Source organism: Schistocerca piceifrons, chromosome 5 (genome assembly GCF_021461385.2).
Source record: "Schistocerca piceifrons isolate TAMUIC-IGC-003096 chromosome 5, iqSchPice1.1, whole genome shotgun sequence".
In the NCBI taxonomy this organism is placed as follows: domain Eukaryota; kingdom Metazoa; phylum Arthropoda; class Insecta; order Orthoptera; family Acrididae; genus Schistocerca; species Schistocerca piceifrons.
This window is the reverse complement of record NC_060142.1, coordinates 637,036,487-637,056,693: the sequence shown is the minus strand read 5'-3', so window position 1 is coordinate 637,056,693 and position 20,207 is coordinate 637,036,487. Positions and strand designations below refer to the sequence as shown.

At 42.3% G+C, this 20,207-nt stretch overlaps 2 non-coding genes across 2 annotated transcripts; one reads left to right on the top strand and one right to left on the bottom strand.

Moving 5' to 3' along the window:
- Positions 1-19,309: 19,309 nt before the first annotated feature.
- On the bottom strand, positions 19,310-19,384 carry Trnat-ugu. The gene has a single exon. It is a non-coding gene; the product is annotated as a tRNA-Thr (tRNA).
- Positions 19,385-19,741: 357 nt separating this feature from the next.
- Trnat-ugu lies at positions 19,742-19,816 on the top strand. Its single transcript has one exon. It is a non-coding gene; the product is annotated as a tRNA-Thr (tRNA).
- Positions 19,817-20,207: the final 391 nt, after the last annotated feature.

The window sequence follows — 20,207 nt, the reverse complement described above, 5'->3', positions numbered from 1 at the left end:
CACCACTGGACTGAGAGGACTACCCATGGCGACGCCTTCCAGCTGTTCGTAGAAATCGCCATTCCACGTGAAATAGCTCGTGGTGAGACATGCATGGAAGAGCGTTTTGACGTCTTGCGGGAAAATGGAACCGATGTGCTCCAGAGTGTCACTGTGTGGCACTTTCGTAAATAACGAAACAACATCAAAACTGACCAGGATGTCGTTTGGCGCAAGTTTCAGTTTCTTCAGCTTCTCAATAAAATGTCCTGAGTCCTTAATGTATGTGTCGGTCTTCCCCACGTGTGGTTGGAGCAGAGAGGCCAAGTGTTTCGCCAGTTTATACGTTGGTGAGCCAGGAGCGCTAACGATCGGTCTCAGTGGAACGTTGTTCTTATGGATCTTGGGTAATCCATACAGCCGAGGTGGTAGGGCTTCTATGTTGCGCAGGTTTCTCTGTATGTCCGCCGGCAGAGAAGACGCCTTGATTAATCGATTCGTATTCCGAGTGATACGCTGCGTCGGATCTGCGCTTATTTTTTGGTACGTCGTTGGATCTAATAGGTCTCGGATCTTTTGCTCATAATCTTCGGTCTTCATTACGACGGTCGTATTCCCCTTATCGGCAGGCAGTACCAATATACTCTTGTTGGCGTTGAGATTCTTAATGGCTTGTACCTCTTCTTTCTTCAGGTTGCCGAGAAATCGGCCGTGGCAGAACAGGCACTGAATGGGACCGACCACGTAATAAAATTCGCCGACACGGAAGTTCTGGCTGTATAGAAGCACTATCACACGCGCTTGTTCAGAGAAGCTGTAGAAATCCAAAAACACGCTAACAGTTTCAACAAGAAAGAGGAAAGCCTTAAGGTAAACGGATCCTGGTTTCCCGTACTGCAGCGACCGGCCGTCGCAGGTAGCAAGAGGAGAACCGCACCGGAAATGACCGCGGAGAAGCCCTCGGACGTTGGCGCGCCAGGTACGTATAGTCTGCGGCCGTGAGCTCGCCTCCAGTTCACCACTGGCAATGGAGGGTGAAGCTTTCACAATGCCAGACACTCGTGCTGGCGAAACGTCAGAAAAATCATTAGATGAACGTTGGCCGAAGAACCCGAGACAGAAGCCAATAGGCAGTTTGTCAACAAGTGGCCACGAAAGCCTTAACAATTTTGTAGGTTTGCAATATCGCACTAATTAGCAAATCGCAATACGGAAAAGCTGTTGTACAGTGAACGCTGCCCAAAGCATCGTTTATTACCGTACACCAAAGAGGAAATAAATTAATTATTGATTTTATTACAATCAATGATAAATTTTGATCTAATTATGATATTTACGACTAAAACTGATGATATCAAATAATCCAGTTTGTTAACAAATATCAAGACATTTCTTAATAGCTACTGTAAAATGAAATCTGACAAGGTGCAGAGATTATTTGGTCACAATTATGCCTACTTTCCTCAAAGCAAATAGCGTATACTGACAATTTGTTGAGAGATGAGGGTTTTGTACTCTTACTCATGAGTGACGTATTTGATCTGAAGTGTAATCAGTGTTTGCACAATGTTTATATTGTTGTTTAGTTGTGGTAGTTTTGCAGGTGAGTATCGAGCCAGTGAGAGCAGTTGTTAGCAGACTGCGCCTCGCAGTCGGGAGAATGATGGTTCAAATTCACATCCGACCATTCAGATTTAGATTTTCTACGATTCCCCTAAATCGCTACAGGCAGTTCCGGGATGAGTCCTAGGGAAGAGCACTGCCGATTTCCTTCCGTCTCCTTCAATCTTTCGAGCTTGTGCTCCGTTCCTAATGACCTCAGTGTCGACTGGGCGCTACACCCTAATCCTCCTTCCTTCCATCCAGAAGGGTGTGACGTTTGCGATTACTAGTTCCGATTATTCCCACATATTTTTCTTGTTAGTGGATGATGAACTTCTTTTAAAAGATCCACTACTTCCAAATAAGGTGGTTTTTACTTCAGTGGTTTGATGCCTCGCTGTTCTGATAGCTTAAGTGGTAGACACTGTGTGTCTTGATTTTTTTAGCGTTTGTACCGCGCTAATAGTTTTGGAATCTATGTCAATACCTCATATATATACTTTATATTCTGCACTGCATACTGCTGTCATATTTTGAAGCGTATCTTGTTTCTAGTGTCTTTTTTATTGTTCTAAATTCACTCTCTAGTGCACTGTCAGTGTGTATGCCAAGTTGTTTCGGTTATAAACTTTTGTAATTGGCCGATGTGATGTTCTGGTACTTCCGATTCCTTATTTCCATTTATACTGGGACATATATACGTAGCTCTCCTCCATGTATATGATGTTCGTATAGAATTCAAAACTATTGCTTCTTTGTCTTTACCGTCTGCTGTTAGCGATAGATTTTTCGTTGGCTGTTTAATCTCTGGCTGTCTTTCAAAACCTGTGTAGCCTTGTATAGGTACACAACAATTGCTCTCAACAACAAATCATAATTCTGTTTGAGTGTATGATGACTCGTTTCACATCACTTATAAGCTTAATAGTAGTCTCTCCTACTTTGTCATTATGTGGTGTTGAGAGGGAAGAGTTAGTAGATGGCTGGCCAGTTTGCATATAATGGCTATTGGTCAAGTCCAGTGTATAATTTTGTCGATATATCTCGGATTAAAATTATCCAGCATTTTTCTTCTTTTTTGTATTCTTCTCATAACTCTAATTGTCGTATCTTCATTGTGCCTTCGGATGTTCAATGTATCTGAATTCAGCTAAATGTTGGTCCCAGCAATTAAAAAATCATTTTCTCTATTTGTTTTGCTTTGAAAGTTAACACAAATGATAATTACTTTGTTAATATTTGAGTTCTTGGTACAATGAATCTAACGAAATAAAAACATATATTTCCAACTGCGCTGACAGTTGTAGTTTATATTTGTTCATTGTATATTATGACATTGCCATGTAGGCAGTATGTGTATGCCAAAGGTAGTTACTAAGTGCAATGTGGAGCTCCAGTTGGGAGTTTTAATTTTTTATGAATTTTTAGTTTTTGTTTTTATTTCCTTCAAAGCTTAATACTAAAACAGTGTTTCAGCTGTCGTAATTATTATAGGTAAGCTGTTTATGGAATTACAGGTAATTTGTTCGCGGAATCATAGAAGTTTGTGGACTATTTGATTGATGTCATAGCGTCAACAGCTCTTTTATTCGTATTTGGCTCCATTACTCCAGCAAAATACTGGGTTTAAAAATTCATTGATTTTTAAAGCTGAGTAATATTACGGACCATATTCAACATCATATTATTTAATCATTGACTTTCAGTATCTGCATTTTCTTACAGAACGTTTAATTACATATTTAAATATCTTACTGCCATCATCTTGCATTGTTACTTGTTTGAAGGTTCTGGATGAATTTTCATAATTATTGGCAAATGTTGTTGTTGTGGTCTTCAGTCCTGAGACTGGTTTGATGCAGCTCTCCATGCTACTCTATCCTGTGCAAGCTTCTTCATCTCCCAGTACCTACTGCAACCTACATCCTTCTGAATCTGCTTAGTTTATTCATCTCTTGGTCTCCCTCTACGGTTTTACCCTCCACGCTGCCCTCCAATACTAAATTGGTGATCCCTTGATGCCTCAGAACATGCCACACCAACGGATCCCTTCTTCTAGTCAAGTTGTGCCACAAACTTCTCTTCTTCCCGATCCTATTGAGTACCTCCTCATTAGTTATGTGATCTACCCATCTAATCTTCAGTATTCTTCTGTAGCATTTTGTATTTTTCGTTAGACTGATTATGTTATCTGATACGTGGTGATAATAAAACGAGTTCAGTGCAGCAAAATTTTGTCATTGTGGCTGTAACTACTCTACTTCTGATAAAATATATTTAAAAAATGAAACGTCTTAAAGTTGGTTTGAATGGTGAAAAAGCATAATTCTTAGTGACTCCAGTTATATCAAGTGGATCGTCATTGAGTAATTTAGTGTCAAGTATTTTTCATTCGCCAAAGCAGTATGAGTGCGACTGCTTCGGTACAAAGTTACCGCTGTAGGCCTATCCGTAAGTGTGTGTCGACGTACCCGAACTGTGCAGCCTTATTCTTTGGGTTGTGTTTCCCCATTCCGTTGCAAGTAAATAGCGGAAACGTTTCATTTCCATTGCAAACATTTCTCACTTAAAGGCCGATAAACAATTTAAAAATACAGGGCGAGTCAAAAGTCCTTCGACACCTTCATAAGTTGGAAGATTAAAGGGAAAATTGAAGTGTGATGATGGGAACATAGGTTTGACGTGGGGCCGCAACTTTTAGAGTGAATATCATTCATGGCCGCCATTTTGAAATCCACCATTTTGGATTCAAGTATTTTTTTTAAATGGGAAACGGGGGGGGGGGGGTATATGAAACATCAGATAACACTCGCTTGAGCTCTGGAATTGAGTGGTGTAATTTGTTTTTGTCTGTCTTGTACAGTTTAGAAGTTATTAATGTTCAAAGTTACCTTGATACCGACTCATGTCTCGAGATGGACAACACGTAGAACATGTGTTGTAGCAGTCAGTATGAAGGTAAGTTACCAACTTTGAACATTAATAACGTCTAAACTGTACAAGATAGGCAAAAACAAATTACACCACTCAATTCCAGAGCCCAAGCGAGTGTTATTTGATGTGTCATACACCCCCCTTCCCATAAAAAAAATGACTTGAATCCAAGATGGCGGCCATGAATGACATTCACTCCAAAAGTTGCGGCCCACATCAAACCTATGTTCCCACCATCACTTTTCAATTTTTCCTTTAATCTTCCAACTTATGAAGGTGTCCAAGGACTTTTGACTCGGCCAGTATTGCTCCCTCAGAGACAATGTTGTGGACTTCCGCAGCAACCTTGATTGTACTTGTTAGTTATGATCAGTAACTCAACAAATTGCACAAGGAACTCAGTCCCTTTTGGTACATGTATCCACTATCTCCAAATGATTAAACATAGCTAGAAGTACACTGAGGTGACAAAAGCCATGGTATAGCGATATGAATACAGATGGCGGTTGTATCGCGTACACAATGTACAAAAGGGCAGTGCATTGGCGGAGCTGTCATTTGTAATCTGGTGATTCATGTGATAAGGTTTTCGGCGTGGTTATGGCCGCACGACGGGATGAACAGACTTTGAACGCAGGTTGGTAGTTGGAGTTAGACGCCTGCGACATCCCGTTTCGGAAATCGTTAGGGAATCCGTGTTTGGAGATCCACAATGTGAAGAGACTGCCGAGAATGCCAAATTTCGGGCATTACCTCTCACCACGGACAACACAGTGGCCAACGGTCTCCAGTTAACGGGTGACGGCAGCGGCGTTTGAATAGAGATCTCAGTGCCAACAGACAAGCAACAGTGAGGGACAGAACCGCAGAAATTAATGTGGATCGTAAGACGAACGTATCCGTTAGGACAGTGCGGTGAAATTTGGCATTAATTGGCTTTGGCAGCTAGACGACCGAAGCTAGTACCTTTGTTAGTAGCAACGACATTGCCTGCAGCGCCTCTCCTAGGCTCATGACCAAATCGGTTGGACCATAGACGACTGTAAAATCGTGGCCTGGTCAGATGAGTCCCGATTTCAGTTGGTAATAGCTGACGGTAGAGTTCGAATATGGCGCAGACTCCACGAAGCTACGGATCAACAAGGCATTGAGCAAGCTGTTGCTGGTTCCATGATGGTGTGGGCTGTGTTTTTGCATGGAACGGTCTGGGTCCTCTGGTCCAGTTGCGTCCAACACTGGCGGGAAATGGTGATGTTCGGCTACATTGTTCACGATTGGTATGAAGAACATTCTGGACAATTCGAGCGAATGATTTGGCCACCCATGGAACATTTGTAGAACATAATCGAGAAGTCAGTTCATGCAAATAATGAAGGACGGCTATAGAGGCAGGATGGCCCAATATTTCTGCAGGGGCTTCGGACGACTTGATGAGTCCATGTCATATTGAGTTGGTGCAGTGCTCCTGGCAAAACGAGGTCCAACACGATACTGCGAGGTATCCCATAACCGTTGTCACCTCTGGGTACAGTAGCACTACTTTCACTTACTGTACAAAAGGCTGTTGCTCTCTCGTTTAATATACATTTGTAGTGTTTGGCAGTCATTTACTTGACAGTGGCATTCGATGTGGAAGTAGTTAATCTAACTCCTGGTGTGAAACAATACTCATCACCAGTATCTGAGCAGCAGTAATGGAAATGTGTTTGCACGCGAACCGTACAATAACTCTGGGTTCGGTGTGCGGCTGCGGAGGGGTGAAGTGGACTGCGGTAGTCGTCGTGGGGTTGTGTACCACTGCGGCTGTGGCGGGGACGCAGCCTCTCCATCGTTTCTAGGTCCCCAGTTAACATGCAATACATGCATGCAATATATGACTTTGAATACCTCGAACGTTTCCGATAATAACAATGCCACTGAAGTCGATAAACGACAATTCATTTTCTGGAGTGCTGGCAGGAGATCATGTGCGGTTTTTTTTTTTTTTTTTCATCAGTCTTCTGACTGGTTTGATGCGGCTCGCCACGAATTCTTCTCCTGTGCCAACCTCTTCATCTCAGAGTAGCACTTGCAACCTACGTCCTCAATTTTTTGCTGGATGTATTCCAATCTCTGTGTTCCTTTACAATTTTTTGCCGCTGTAGCTCCCTCTACTACCATGGAAGTCATTCCCTCATGCCTCAACAGAAGTCCTATCATCCTGTCCCTTCTCCTTTTCATTGTTTTCCATATGTTCCTTTCCTCTGCGAGCCGGCCGGGGTGGCCGAGCGGTTCAAGGCGCTACAGCCTGGAACCGCGCGACCGCTACGGTCGCAGGTTCGAATCCTGCCTCGGGCATGGATGTGTGTCACGTCCTTAGGTTAGTTAGGTATAAGTAGTTCTAAGTTCTAGGGGACTGATGACCTCAGAAGTTAAGTCCCATAGTGCTCAGAGCCATTTGAACTGTTTTTTTTTTCCTCTGCGATTCTGCGCAGAACCTCTTCATTCCTTACCTTATCAGTCCATCTAATTTTCAACATTCGTCTGTAGCACCAAATCTCAAATGGTTTGATTGTCTTGTGTCTTCTGTTTCCCGTTTTCCCACAGTCCACAAAATGTAAATGTCGTGTGACTAAGGCGTCCCATCGGGTGGATCGTACGCCGGGTGGAAGTCTTTCTATTTGACGCCACTTCGGCGACTTGCGCGTCGATGGGGATGAAATGATGATTATTAGGACAACACAACACCCAGTCCCTGAGCGGAGACAATCTCCGACCCAGCCGGGAATCGAACCCGGGCCCTTATAATCGACATTCCGTCGCGCTGAAAACTCAGCTACCAGGGGGGACCCCACAGTCCATGTTTCACTACCATAGAATGTACTCCAGACGTACATTCTCAGAAATTTCTTCGTCAAATTAAGGCCGATATTTGATATTATTAGACTTCTCTAGGCCAGGAATGCCCTTTTTGCCATTGCTAGTCTGCTTTTGATGTCCTTGTTCCGTCCGTCATTGGTTATTTTACTGCCTAGGTAGAAGAATTCCTTTATCTACTTCGTGACCATCAATCCTGATGTTAACTTTCTCGCTGTTCTCATTTCTACTACTTCTCATTATTTTCGTCTTTCTTCTATTTAATCTCGATCCATACTCTGTACTCCTTAGACTGTTCATTACGTTCAGCAGATCATGTAATTCTTCTTCAGTTTCACTCAAGATATCAATGTCATCAGCGAATTCCACTCCTGAACCTTTCTTTTATTTCCATCATTGCTTCCTCGATGTACAGACAGAATAGTAGGGGCGAAAGGCTACATCCTTGTCTTACAATCTTTTTAATACGATCACTTCGTTCTTGGTTGTCCACTCTTACTATTCCCTCTTGGCTATTGTCTCCATATAGCTTACTCCTACTTTTTTTCAGAATTTCGAACATCTTGCACCATTTTACACTGTCGAACGCTTTTTCCAGGTCGACAGATCCTATGAACGTTTACTGATTTTTCATTAGTCTTGCTTCCATTATTAATCTCAACGCCAGAATTGCCTCTCTAGTGCCTTTACCTTTCCTAAAGCCAAACTGATAGTCAGCTAGCACATCCTCAGTTCTCTTTTCCGTTCTTGTGTATATTATTCCTGTAACCAACTTGGATGCATGAGCTGTTAAGCTGATTGTGCGATAATTCTTTCACTTGTCAGCTCCAGCCGTCTTCGGAATTGTATGGATGATGCATTTACGAAAGTCAGATGGTATGTCGCCAGAATCATACATTCTGCACACCAACGTGAATAGTCGTTTTGTTGCCACTTCCCCCCATGATTTTAGAAATTATGATGGAATGTTATCTATTTCTTCTGTCTTATTTGATCTTAAGTCCTCCAAAGCTCTCTTAAATTCTGATTCTAGTACTGGACCCCCTATCTCTTCTAAATCGACTCCTGTTTCTTCTTCTATCACATCAGAAAAATCTTCCCCTTCATACACGATTTCAATGTATTCTTTCCACCTATCCGCTCTCTCCTGTGCATTTAACAGTGGAATTCACATTGCGCTCTTAATGTTATCATCCTTGCTTTTAATGCCACCGAAGGTTGTTTTGACTTTCCTGTTTGGTGAGCCCGTCCTTCCGACAGTCATTTTTTTTCGATGTCTTCTCATTTTTCTTGCAGCCATTTCGTCTTAGCTTCTTTGCACTTGCTACTTAATTCACTTCTCAGCGGCTTGTATTTCTGTATTCCTTAGTTTCCCGGAACATTTTTGTACATCCTCCTTTCATTGTTCAATTGAAGTACTTCTTCTGTGACCCATTGTTTCTTCGCAGTTACCTTCTTTGTACCTATGTTTTCCTTGCCAACTTCTGAGGTGGCCCTTTTTAGTGATGTCCATTCCTCTTCAACTGTACTGCCTACTGAGCTATTCCTTATTCCTTACTGCAGTATCTACAGCCTTAGAGAACTTCATGCGTATCTCGTCAGTCCTTAGTACTTCAGTACCCAAATTCTTTTCGTATTGATTCTTCCTGACTAATGTCTTCATCACTACTATATTGTGATATGAGTCTATATCTTCTCCTGGGTACATCTTACAATCCAGTATATGATTTCGGAATCTCTGTTTGACCATGATGTAATCTAACTGAAATCTTCTCGTATTGCTCTTTCAATGTCCTCATACGCTTTCTCTATCTCTTCAGCTTGCGAAGTTGGCATGTATACATGAACTATCGTTGTCGGTGTTGGTTTGCTATCGATTCTGACAAGAACAACCCTGTCACTGAACTGTTCACAGTAATAAGCTCTTGCCCTACCTTCCAATTCGTAACGAATCCTACTCCCGCTGTACCATTTTCGGCTACTGACCAGAAATCCTTGTCTTCTTTTCAGTTCACTTCACTGACCCCTACTACATCTAGATTGAGCCTTTGCTTTTCCCTTTTCAGATCTTCTAGTTTCCCTATCACGTTCAAGCTTCTGGAATTCCACGCCTCGACTCGTAGAATGTTATCCTTTCGTTGATTATTCAGTCTTTTTCTCATGGTAACCTCCACTTTGGCAGTCGTCTGCTGGAGATCCAAATTGGGACTATTCCGGAATCTTTTGCCAATCGAGAGACCATTATGGTACTTCTTCAATTACAAGCCACATGTCCTGTGGATACATGTTATGTGTGTTTAATGCAGTGTTTTCCATTGCCTTCTGCATCCTCATGTCGTTGATTATTGCTGATTCTTCCGCTTTGAGGGGCATTTTCCCACCCTTAGGACAAGGGAGTACCTTGAACCTCTGCCTTTTCCTCCGCTTTCTTTGACACGGCCGTTGGTGAGTGAGGGTGACTTCTTGTGCCGGAAATCTTCGGCCTCCAATGCTGATTATTAATCCAAATTTAAGCAGCGGCGGGATTCGAACCCGGGACTGAAGACGTTTTGATTATGAGTGAAAGACGCTAGCTTCCTTTTTTTCTCTCTCTTTTTTCGATATAGTCCGTTGCATTTGATCTGGGCGGACGCCACAATACATCCGGTCAAGTTGATTGTTGTTTCCTTTACTCAGTTTTTTTTTTTATTACAGAGGTCATGCAGCCTTGTGACCGAACACGCTGAGCTACCGTGCCGGCAGCCCTAGCCCAGAGGTGCATCTGCGGTATCGCGATGGTCAATGCAATAGAATAGATTCTACTGGTGTCGTCCACTTGCATAAGTGGAAATCGTGTGATGCCAATGTGGAATTCAGATTTCTTGTACCCACTGTGATTGAAGCACAGGCGTGAAACTACTTATCGTCGTACGTTATCGTGCCAGTTACGCACCATTAGCTAAGGATACTTTCGCATGTGAGGTGGTCCTCTACTTCTGAAGGACTACTACCATTTTTTAGTTTACGCGTCCTTGACTGAAGTACTGAATTTTTACAGAAAGTCGTTACCTTGAATACCACACTGATTAATTTCTCTGTCGTGTATGGGCAAAATATATAACACATAGATTCCCCAACGTCCTAATGTTTCCTTTCCCTGTCGAGGGTCTGTGCCTTTCGATGGTTCCACTATAATGTTACGAGCAATGTGTCGTAAGCAACAGGATGATTACTTCTTTTGCTTTGTCATTACGTCAATAGAGTAAACGGTGATTAGAATCTGGTAGTTAGATGGTCAGTATTTTCACTTGTTGTTGTGATTGTTGGCAACCATGTAAGGTAACTGTAACTGACAACTTTTCTGTGAGAACAGTGATGCATTAAAATTATGGATGCATGAATTGTCCTTTGGATTTAGCAACAAAATTGAAGTAAGCGTCTCAACGTCATTGTACATTTTGCGAAACTTCGGTAAATATTGATCCACAATTCCCTGAGAGATTATATGCTAGCATTCTGAGAGTATATTACTACGAAAAAATGGGTCTTTACGAGACACCAGGCTGAAAAAAGTACACTGGTAGCTACCATCAAAGCAGTGCGGGGTCATGGCGGATCTGCTTGTACTATATAAGGATTGTGGCTGCATACTCCTCCATGATTAAGGGAAGGCGCTTGTCCTGTCGATATTTCGAGGATAAAATCATACTTGTTATCTTTCCTTCTGTGAAGAGATCAGATTTGTAAGATGTAATAATTGGCAACCAATGCTGTACAATCGCAATAAAGTCATGTTGTAAGGTGTCAGGTAAATCCAACACCTTCCATGAAAACCCTGACATGATTAGCAAATCCAGTAGTATGTCAGATAGCTCCGAATAAATCGTGACATTAAATTAACCAAAGTAATACGAGTAACGAGTGAGCAAATGGAATACCACAGACTAACACAAGAATGCCTAAATGCATGTCATACATTTCCACCGTAAGACAGACGCAGTTCTGAGGGGAGAAACGAGAACAGAAGCCGAGAGCAGAACCGTGTTAAGCTAGAAGGCCCTACGATAAGGGACGGACACCCACGTCGCCAGCTAACCGCTAAGACCACCCCTCAGCCCATGTTAAAAGCTAGAGCCCTCGAGAAGAACAGTATAGATCTTACGATAACACTAAAAGGACCACCCCAGCTGCAAGTTTTAGCGTGAGACTTTTTCGCGTCTCTGTTACGTCAGGACCACCCCCCCCCCCAGCCCATGTTAAAAGCTAGAGCCCTCCAGAAGAACAGTATAGATCTTACAATAACACAAATAGGGCTACCCCAACCGCAAGTTTTAGTGTGAGACTTTTTTGCGTCTCTGTTACGTCAGGGTCACCCCCCAGCCCATGTTAAAAGATAGAGCCTTCCAGAAAAACAGTATAGATCTTACGATAACACTAAAAGGACCACACCAGCTGCAAGATTTAGCGTGAGACTTTTTCGCGTCTCTGTTACGTTGCAAACTTTAAAAACATTGCCCCACCACGAAAAGTATAACGTTTCTCATTGGATACACAGAATTTTTGTAGGCGGAGCTTAAGGTTAACATTGAGACCCTGATTGGTCAGATGAAAACACAGCCAGATAGTTTTTTTAAACCAACTTCGGTAAATTGTAGTAAGGAGAAGTTAGGGCGAGTTGCTTCCGAGACGGCGAGGTGAGCGGAGCTGTGCTGTCCCGCGCTCCCTGACGAACACCGACAATGTAATGAACGCACGCGATGCCGCATAACAGCGCGTAAAGTTACACTCAGCACTGCAGAAGCCTCATCTGTTACACCCCCTTTTTGCGTAATACTAGTGTCGATCGTCAGTTAAAGCTCATGGTGTTCACATTTGCCGCTTGAAGTAAAAATCTGAAACGCGATGATTTTTCTGTTATATAGTTCTTGAGAAGCCACATCAGCCACTGTAATTTACAACAAGTGAGATAAGTAATTAAAGATAATTGAGGGTCACTGTAGTTTTTGATAGTTTTCTCTCTTGTTGTTATTGTTGTGGTCTTAAGTCCTGAGACTGGTTTGATGCAGCTCTCCATGCTACTCTATCCTGTGCAAGCTTCTTCATCTCCCAGTACCTACTGCAACCTACATCCTTCTGAATCTGCTTAGTGTATTCATCTCTTGGTCTCCCACTACGATTTTTATCCTCCACGCTGCCCTCCCATGCTAAATTTGTGATCCCTTGATGCCTCAAAACGTGTCCTAGCAACCGATTCCTTCTTCTAGTCAAGTTGTGCCACAAACTTCTCTTCTCCGCAATCCTATTCAATACCTCCTCATTAGTTACGTGAACTACCCACCTTATCTTCAGCATTCTTCTGTAGCACTACATTTCGAAAGCTTCTATTCTCTTCTTGTCCAAACTTGTTGTCGTCCATGTTTCACTTCCATACATGGCTACACTCCATACAAATACTTTCAGAAACGACTTCCTGACACTTAAATCTATACTCGATGTTAACAAATTTCTCATCTTCAGAAACGATTTCCTTGCCTTTGCTTGTCTACATTTTATATCCTCTCTACTTTGACCATCATCAGTTATTTTACTCCCTAAATAGCGAAACTCCTTTACTACTTTAGGTGTCTCATTTCCTAATCTAATTCCCTCAGCATCACCCAATTTAATTTGACTACATTCCATTCTTCGTTTTGCTTTTGTTGATGTTCATCTTATATCCTCCTTTCAAGACACTGTCCATTCGGTTCAACTGCTCTTCCAAGTCCTTTGCTGTCTCTGACAGAATTACAATGTCATCGGCGAACCTCAAAGTTTTTACTTCTTCTCCATGAATTTTAATACCTCCTCCGAAATTTTCTTTTGTTTCCTTTACTACTTGCTCAATATGCAGATTGAATAACATCGGGGAGAGGCTACAACCCTGTCTCACTCCATTCCCAACCACTGCTTCCCTTTCATGCCCCTCGACTCTTATAACTGCCATCTGGTTTCTGTACAAATTGTAAATAGCCTTCCGCTCCCTGTATTTTACCCCTGCCACCTTCAGAATTTGAAAGAGAGGATTCCAGTTAACATTGTCAAAAGCTTTCTCTAAGTCTACAAATGCTAGAAACGTAGGTTTGCCTTTCCTTAATCTTTCTTCTCAGGTAAGTCGTAAGGTCAGTATTGCCTCACGTGTTCCAGTATTTCTACGGAATTCAAACTGATCTTCCCCGAGGTCCGCTTCTGCCAGTTTTTCCATTTGCCTGTAAAGAGTTCGCGTTAGTATTTTGCAGCTGTGACTTTTAAACTGATAGTTCGGTAATTTTCACATCTGTCAACACCTGCTTTCTTTGGGATTGGAATTATTATATTCTACTTGAAGTCTGAGGGCATTTCGCCTGTCTCATACATCTTGCTCACCAGATGGTAGAGTTTTGTCATGACTGGCTCTCCCAAGGCCATCAGTTGTTCTAATGGAATGTTGTCTACTCCCGGGGCCTTGTTTCGACTCAGGTCTTTCAGTGCTCTGTCAAACTCTTCACTCAGTATCTTATCACCCATTTCGTCTTCATCTTCATCCTCTTCCATTTCCATAGTATTGTCCTCAAGTACATCGCCCTTGTATAAACCCTCTATATACTCCTTCCACCTTTCTGCCTTCCCTTCTTTGCTTAGAACTGGGTTGCCATCTGAGCTCTTGATATTCATACAAGTGGTTCTCATCTCTCCAAAGGACTCTTTAATTTTCCTGTAGGCAGTATCTATCTTACCCCTAGTGAGACAAGCCTCTACATCCTTACATTTGTCCTCTAGCCATCCCTGCTTAGCCATTTTGCACTTCCTGTCGATCTCATTTTTGAGACGTTTGTATTCCTTTTTGCCTGCTTCATTTACTGCATTTTTATAATTTCTCCTTTCATCAATTAAATTCAATATTTCTTCTGTTACCAAAGAATTTCTACTAGCCCTCGTCTTTTTACCTACTTGATCGTCTGCTGCCTTCACTACTTCATCCCTCAGAGCTTCACATTCTCTTCTACTGTATTTCTTTCCCCCATTCCTATCAATTGTTCCCTTATGCTCTCCCTGAAACTCTCTAGAACCTCTGGTTCTTTCAATTTATCTAGGTCCCATCTCCTTAAATTCCCACCTTTTTGCAGTTTCTTCAGTTTCAATCTGCAGTTCATAACCAATAGATTGTGGTCAGAATCCACATCTGCCCCTGGAAATGTCTTACAATTTAAAACCTGGTTCCTAAATCTCTGTCTTACCGTTATATAATCTATCTGATTCCTTTTAGTATCTCCAGGATTCTTCCAGGTATACAACCTTCTTTTATGATTCTTGAACCAAGTGTTAGCTATGATTAAGTTGTGCTCTGTGCAAAATTCTACAAGACGGCTTCCTCTTTCATTTCTTAGCCCCAATCCATATTCACCTACTACGTTTCCTTCTCTCCCTTTTCCTACTGACGAATTCCAGTCACCCATGACTATTAAATTTTCGTCTCCCTTCACTACCTGAATAATTTCTTTTATCATACATTTCATCTATTTCTTCATTATCTGCAGAGCTAGTTGGCATATAAACTTGTACTACTGTAGTAGGCATGGGCTTTGTGTCTATCTCAGCCACAATAATGTGTTCACTATACTGTTTGTAGTAGCTAACCAACACTCCTATTTTTTTATTCGTTATTAAACCCACTCCTGCATTACCCCGATTTGGTTTTGTATTTATAACCCTGTAATCACCTGACCAAAAGTCTTGTTCCTCCTGCCACCGAACTTCACTAATTCCCACTATATCTAACTTTAACCTATCCATTTCCCATTTAATTTTTCTAACCTACCTGCCTGATTAAGTGATCTGACATTCCACGCTCCCATCCGTAGAACGCCAGTTTTATTTCTCCTGATAACCACGTCCTCTTGAGTAGTCCCCGCCTGAAGATCCGAATGGGGGACTGTTTTACCTGCGGAATATTTTACCCAAGAGGACGCCATGATCATTTAATCATACAGTAAAGCTGCATGTCCTCGGGAAAAATTACGGCTGTAGTTTCCCCTTGCTTTCAGCCGTTCACAGTACCAGTACAGCAAGGCCGTTTTGGTTAATGTTACAAGGCCAGATCAGTCAATCATCCAGATTGTTGCCCCTCTTCAGGAACCACATGTTTCTCTGGCCTCTCAACAGATACCCCTCCGTTGTGGTTGCACCTACGATACGGCCATCTGTATCGCTGAGGCACGCAAGCCTCCCCACCAACGGCAAGGTCCATGGTTCATGGGGGGAAGTTTTCTCTCTTGTGAAACTTAATTTAAGCCTAGATTATAGATGTGATATGGCATAGGTCATCCTTCGATCCATTGTAGAACTTGGAAACCCACTCAGGGAATATTCGTTCACATTTTTGTTGAACGCAGTTGGTTTTGATCATCATGTATTAAAACATTTCCTTTTATCAATAGTGCAATTTATAAACAATGTTTTGTGAGTAGAATAAAATTTCCAATGGTAAACTTAACTGCTTTTTCGACGTTATTTTACCAGCTAACTAAAAATAGGAAAGCCTTGAACCCCTTCCACTATATTTAGTTAGTATTAAGATTCTTTTACAGGGAGTGCAGTGTAGCTGACGCTGAAATCATTAGGTATTTGGTTATATCATCGCTAGTCTCACTGAACTCTTCTGAACTCTACATGTCATGTGTGGTCTGGCGTCTCCTTACCAGCAACAGGTCCCAGGTTCAAACTAGTCAATTCCCTAAAAAACACGCTCAGAGCGTCGTTGCGCGAAAGTGGTAGGGAGACACGATATAGAACAAACAGACACCACGCAGAATGTTAGAATGTTGTAAGAAGTTCTCATCGCAGCGTAACATTGAACGATAAGATAAAGCAAGTCACAGGAGCAGTGCAACAAAGTACATGTCAGTTTTGAAATGAATCATCCGATTCCATATGCATCTCTCTCCTAAGTGAATGAAATTACGATTGCAAAGTTTTTATTTTAACAATAGCAGTCCAATTTTACAACGATAAATGTTTTAGAAGCGTGCACGTGCTTCACCGGACTCAGTTACAGTTATAAAAATGAAAACATTTCCGTTTCCCTTTTAGAAACACTAGTGAGCCCTCCAACGAACACAAGACCAAGGTCCAGACGACAGTCAAACACACCGCACACTTTTGCGAGTATTTTTGCAGTTCCTGCATTCACTGCTGCTGGTATGCGTCGTCACAGTTCAGCCAAAATTGTTGAAAGGGCAGATGGAGTTTACTTCAGACACCCACAACAAAATCTCATCCCGTGATATCAGGCGACCCTGGAGGCCAACAGTACTCTCCTTACGACCGATCCATCTGTATGTCGGCTCTCTTAAGAAATGGTCGGATGTGGAGGTGCCCTGCGGTGGTGCTACGTCCTGACAGAAAACGAAATTTGCGCCATGTCCTCGCAGTTGTGAAGAAAGCCAAATCTCCGACACAGGAACGTAAGTGATTTATGTGACTATGCTTTGAGAAAAAAAGAACAGACCGTACGTCTTCTCTCTGAATGCTACGTAAAACACACGATCCTTTGAAGAGTCCCTCTCTCTACTGTATTTTAAATATTGTAGCGTTGTGACATTTCAACTTTGCCACTTAAATAGAACGTAATCTCATCACTGAACACTAAATACGATAGGAAATAGTTATCAACCACCTCCACAACCAAAAAGCATCCACAAAACTCTATAAGTTGTAGAGAATGTCAAATGAAACATCTTTGAGTCGTCTAATTTCCTAACTGTTTTTTACTTTGCTACCAGTTTAGGCGATTCACTACGTCATCTTGAGGCCCCTGACCAACGTGTAAGAAGATTCCAACTTCGGTTCCGATCAAAATAGGGGTCAGACTGTAGATTTCTGCTAGATACAGCGATCACTTCAACCATCATTTGCCGACTGTCCGCTGAAAGGTGTTTGATTTGACATTCTGTAATGAACACCCGAGTCCCACAACCATCTCTGAATATGTGGACATACAGACACTATACATTGGTGTCTATATCGATCATGAGGGGTGTGAATCAGTTTAAATCAGTGTGGTTTGAAACGCAACTGACGTTGCGAAACTCGTCACAGATTCAGGAGGAATGGCCAACTCTTAGTTGACACAACGAGAGGCGCAGTGCCGTATTGTCGACAAAACTCACGCCGTACAGCTGTAACAGAACTGCAGCTGTTCCAGTGTAGAAGGGAAAAAGATTTTTATTATTTCGTTATCGCCATTTCTCCTCGATGCCTTCACGATGAGGAACGAACGAGCTGCACCATGGAGACCTCCACCGAAGATCAAGCGAAGCAGCAACTTACAACCGGCATCAGTGTAATCTTCCACTGTCGATACGTAAGTAAATATCTGTCCTTAAGTCATATCTTCATACACGTAAAAGATATAATCTTGTGCAACCAAATGAATCACATTATACTGTATGAAATTCATATAACTCTGCAGTCTTTCATGGAATGAGAACATTGTAAAAGGTCCATCAACTTCATTAACTATAACGGCACCGGAGGAGGGAGTGCTGTACACAGCGTTAATTTAGCACCCGTTATAATCCAAGCCGTACAGTGCTTGTACAAAATTTCCCTTTTAGTGCGTATTACCTGAGATGCTTAGTGTGGGTAACGGAAGAAATGTCACTTCCGGTCTTGCTGCGTTTACGAGCAAATGTTCTTTTTCTTGTTGTGGTCTTCAGACTGAAGTTTTATTTCTTCAATTGTCGATGCGTCTTCATCTCCTACTAACTAATGAAAACTACATCCGTTTCAATCTGATTGCTGTATTCGTCTCTTGGCCTCCCTCTACAATTTTTAATTTCCGCACTTTCGTCCAATACTAAATTCATGATTCCTTTATGCCTCAAAAGTGTCTTATTAACAGATGCCATCTTTTCGTCAAATTATGTCATAAATTACTTTTATCGCTAATTCTGCTGGGCACTTTGTCATTAGTTACACGATCTACATAGTTAATCTTCAACATTCTTCTGTAACAGCATCTTTCGAAAGCATCTGTTCTCTTCCTGTCTGAATTCCTTGTCGTTCACATTTCACCTTTGTGCACGCTCCAGACAAATGCCTTCAGAAAAAGACTTCCTAAACTTAAATTCGTATTCTATATTAACAAACTTCTGTTCTTCAGAAACGTTTTTCACGCCATTAACAGTCTACATTTTGTTTCCTCTCTACTTCGGCCTTCGTCAGTTACTTTGCTGCCCAAATAACAACTCTCATATAGTAACTTTGGTATCTCGTTTCCTGATCTAATTATCTCAATATTGTCTGATTTAATTCTGATACATTTCATTACCCTTGCATTACTTTTGTTGATGTTGAACTTACACCCTCCTTACAGGATATTGTCCATTCCATTCAAGTTCTCTTCCAAGTCCTTTGCTGTCTTGAAATGATAATTAAATGGACACCCTAGCGGCAAGCAGGCGTTGATGCACTTCATTGGGGACATGTTGAAAATGTGTGCCCCGACCGGGACTCGAACCCGAGATCTCCTGCTTACATGGCAGACGCTCTATCCATCTGAACCATCGCGGGCACAGAGGATAGTGCGTCTGCAGGGACTTATCCCTTGCACTCTCCCCGTGAGATCCACATTCCCAACATGTCGACACCACTACATTCGTAGTGCGCCTAATAGATGTTTGCCCATCATACTCATTACTCGTGGCAGATTAATCTACCAAGTCCCGTACGAGTTCGGGCATAGCGTGTGCGTTCGCACAAGAAGGTCAATGGCTGGGAAGCCATATTTTATCTATATATATATGACGGTAGTGTCTGTTCCCGATAGAACAGTTACCGTGGATGACCATGCAGCTTTGCTAGAAATGAAATGATAATTTAATGGACACCCTAGCTGCAAGCAGGCGTTGATGCACTTCATTGGGGACATGTTGAAAATGTGTGCCCCGACCGGGACTCGAACCCGAGATCTCCTGCTTACATGGCAGACACTCTATCCATCTGAGCCATCGTGGGCACAGAGTATAGTGCGTCTGCAGGGACTTATCCCTTGCACGCTCCCCGTGAGATCCACATTCCCAACATGTCCACACCACTACATCCACGGTAACTGTTCTATCGGGAACAGACACTACCGTCATATATATATATATAGTTAAAATATGGCTTCCCGGCTATTGACCTTCTTGTGCGAACGCACACGCTATGCCCGAACTCGTACGGAACTTGGTAGATTAATCTGCCACGAGTAATGAGTATGATGGGCAAATATCTATTAGGCGCACTACGAATGTAGTGGTGTGGACATGTTGGGAATGTGGATCACACGGGGAGCGTGCAAGGGATAAGTCCCTGCAGACGCACTATCCTCTGTGCCAGCGATGGCTCAGATGGATAGAGCGTCTGCCATGTAAGCAGGAGATCCTGGGTTCGAGTCCCGGTCGGGGCACACATTTTCAACATGTCCCCAATGAAGTGCATCAACGCCTGCTTGCAGCTAGGGTGTCCATTTAAACATCATTTCATTTCTAGCAAAGCTGCATGGTCATCCACGGTAACTGTTCTATCGGGAACAGACACTACCGTCATGTGTATACCTTTGATGTCTCTCAGTGAATGACAACTTAGTTTGCAAATCTCAATGTTTTTATTTCTTGTCTCTGAACTTGCTGTTATAGGTGCATATTGAATTACATGGGGGGGCTGCAGGCCTAGATCACACTCTTCTCAACCACAGCTCCCATATCATGCCCTTCGACTCCTACAACTGTCGTCTGGTTTCTGTACATGTTGTGTATAACCTTTCACTCCCTATATTTTACCCCAGCTACCTTCAGAAT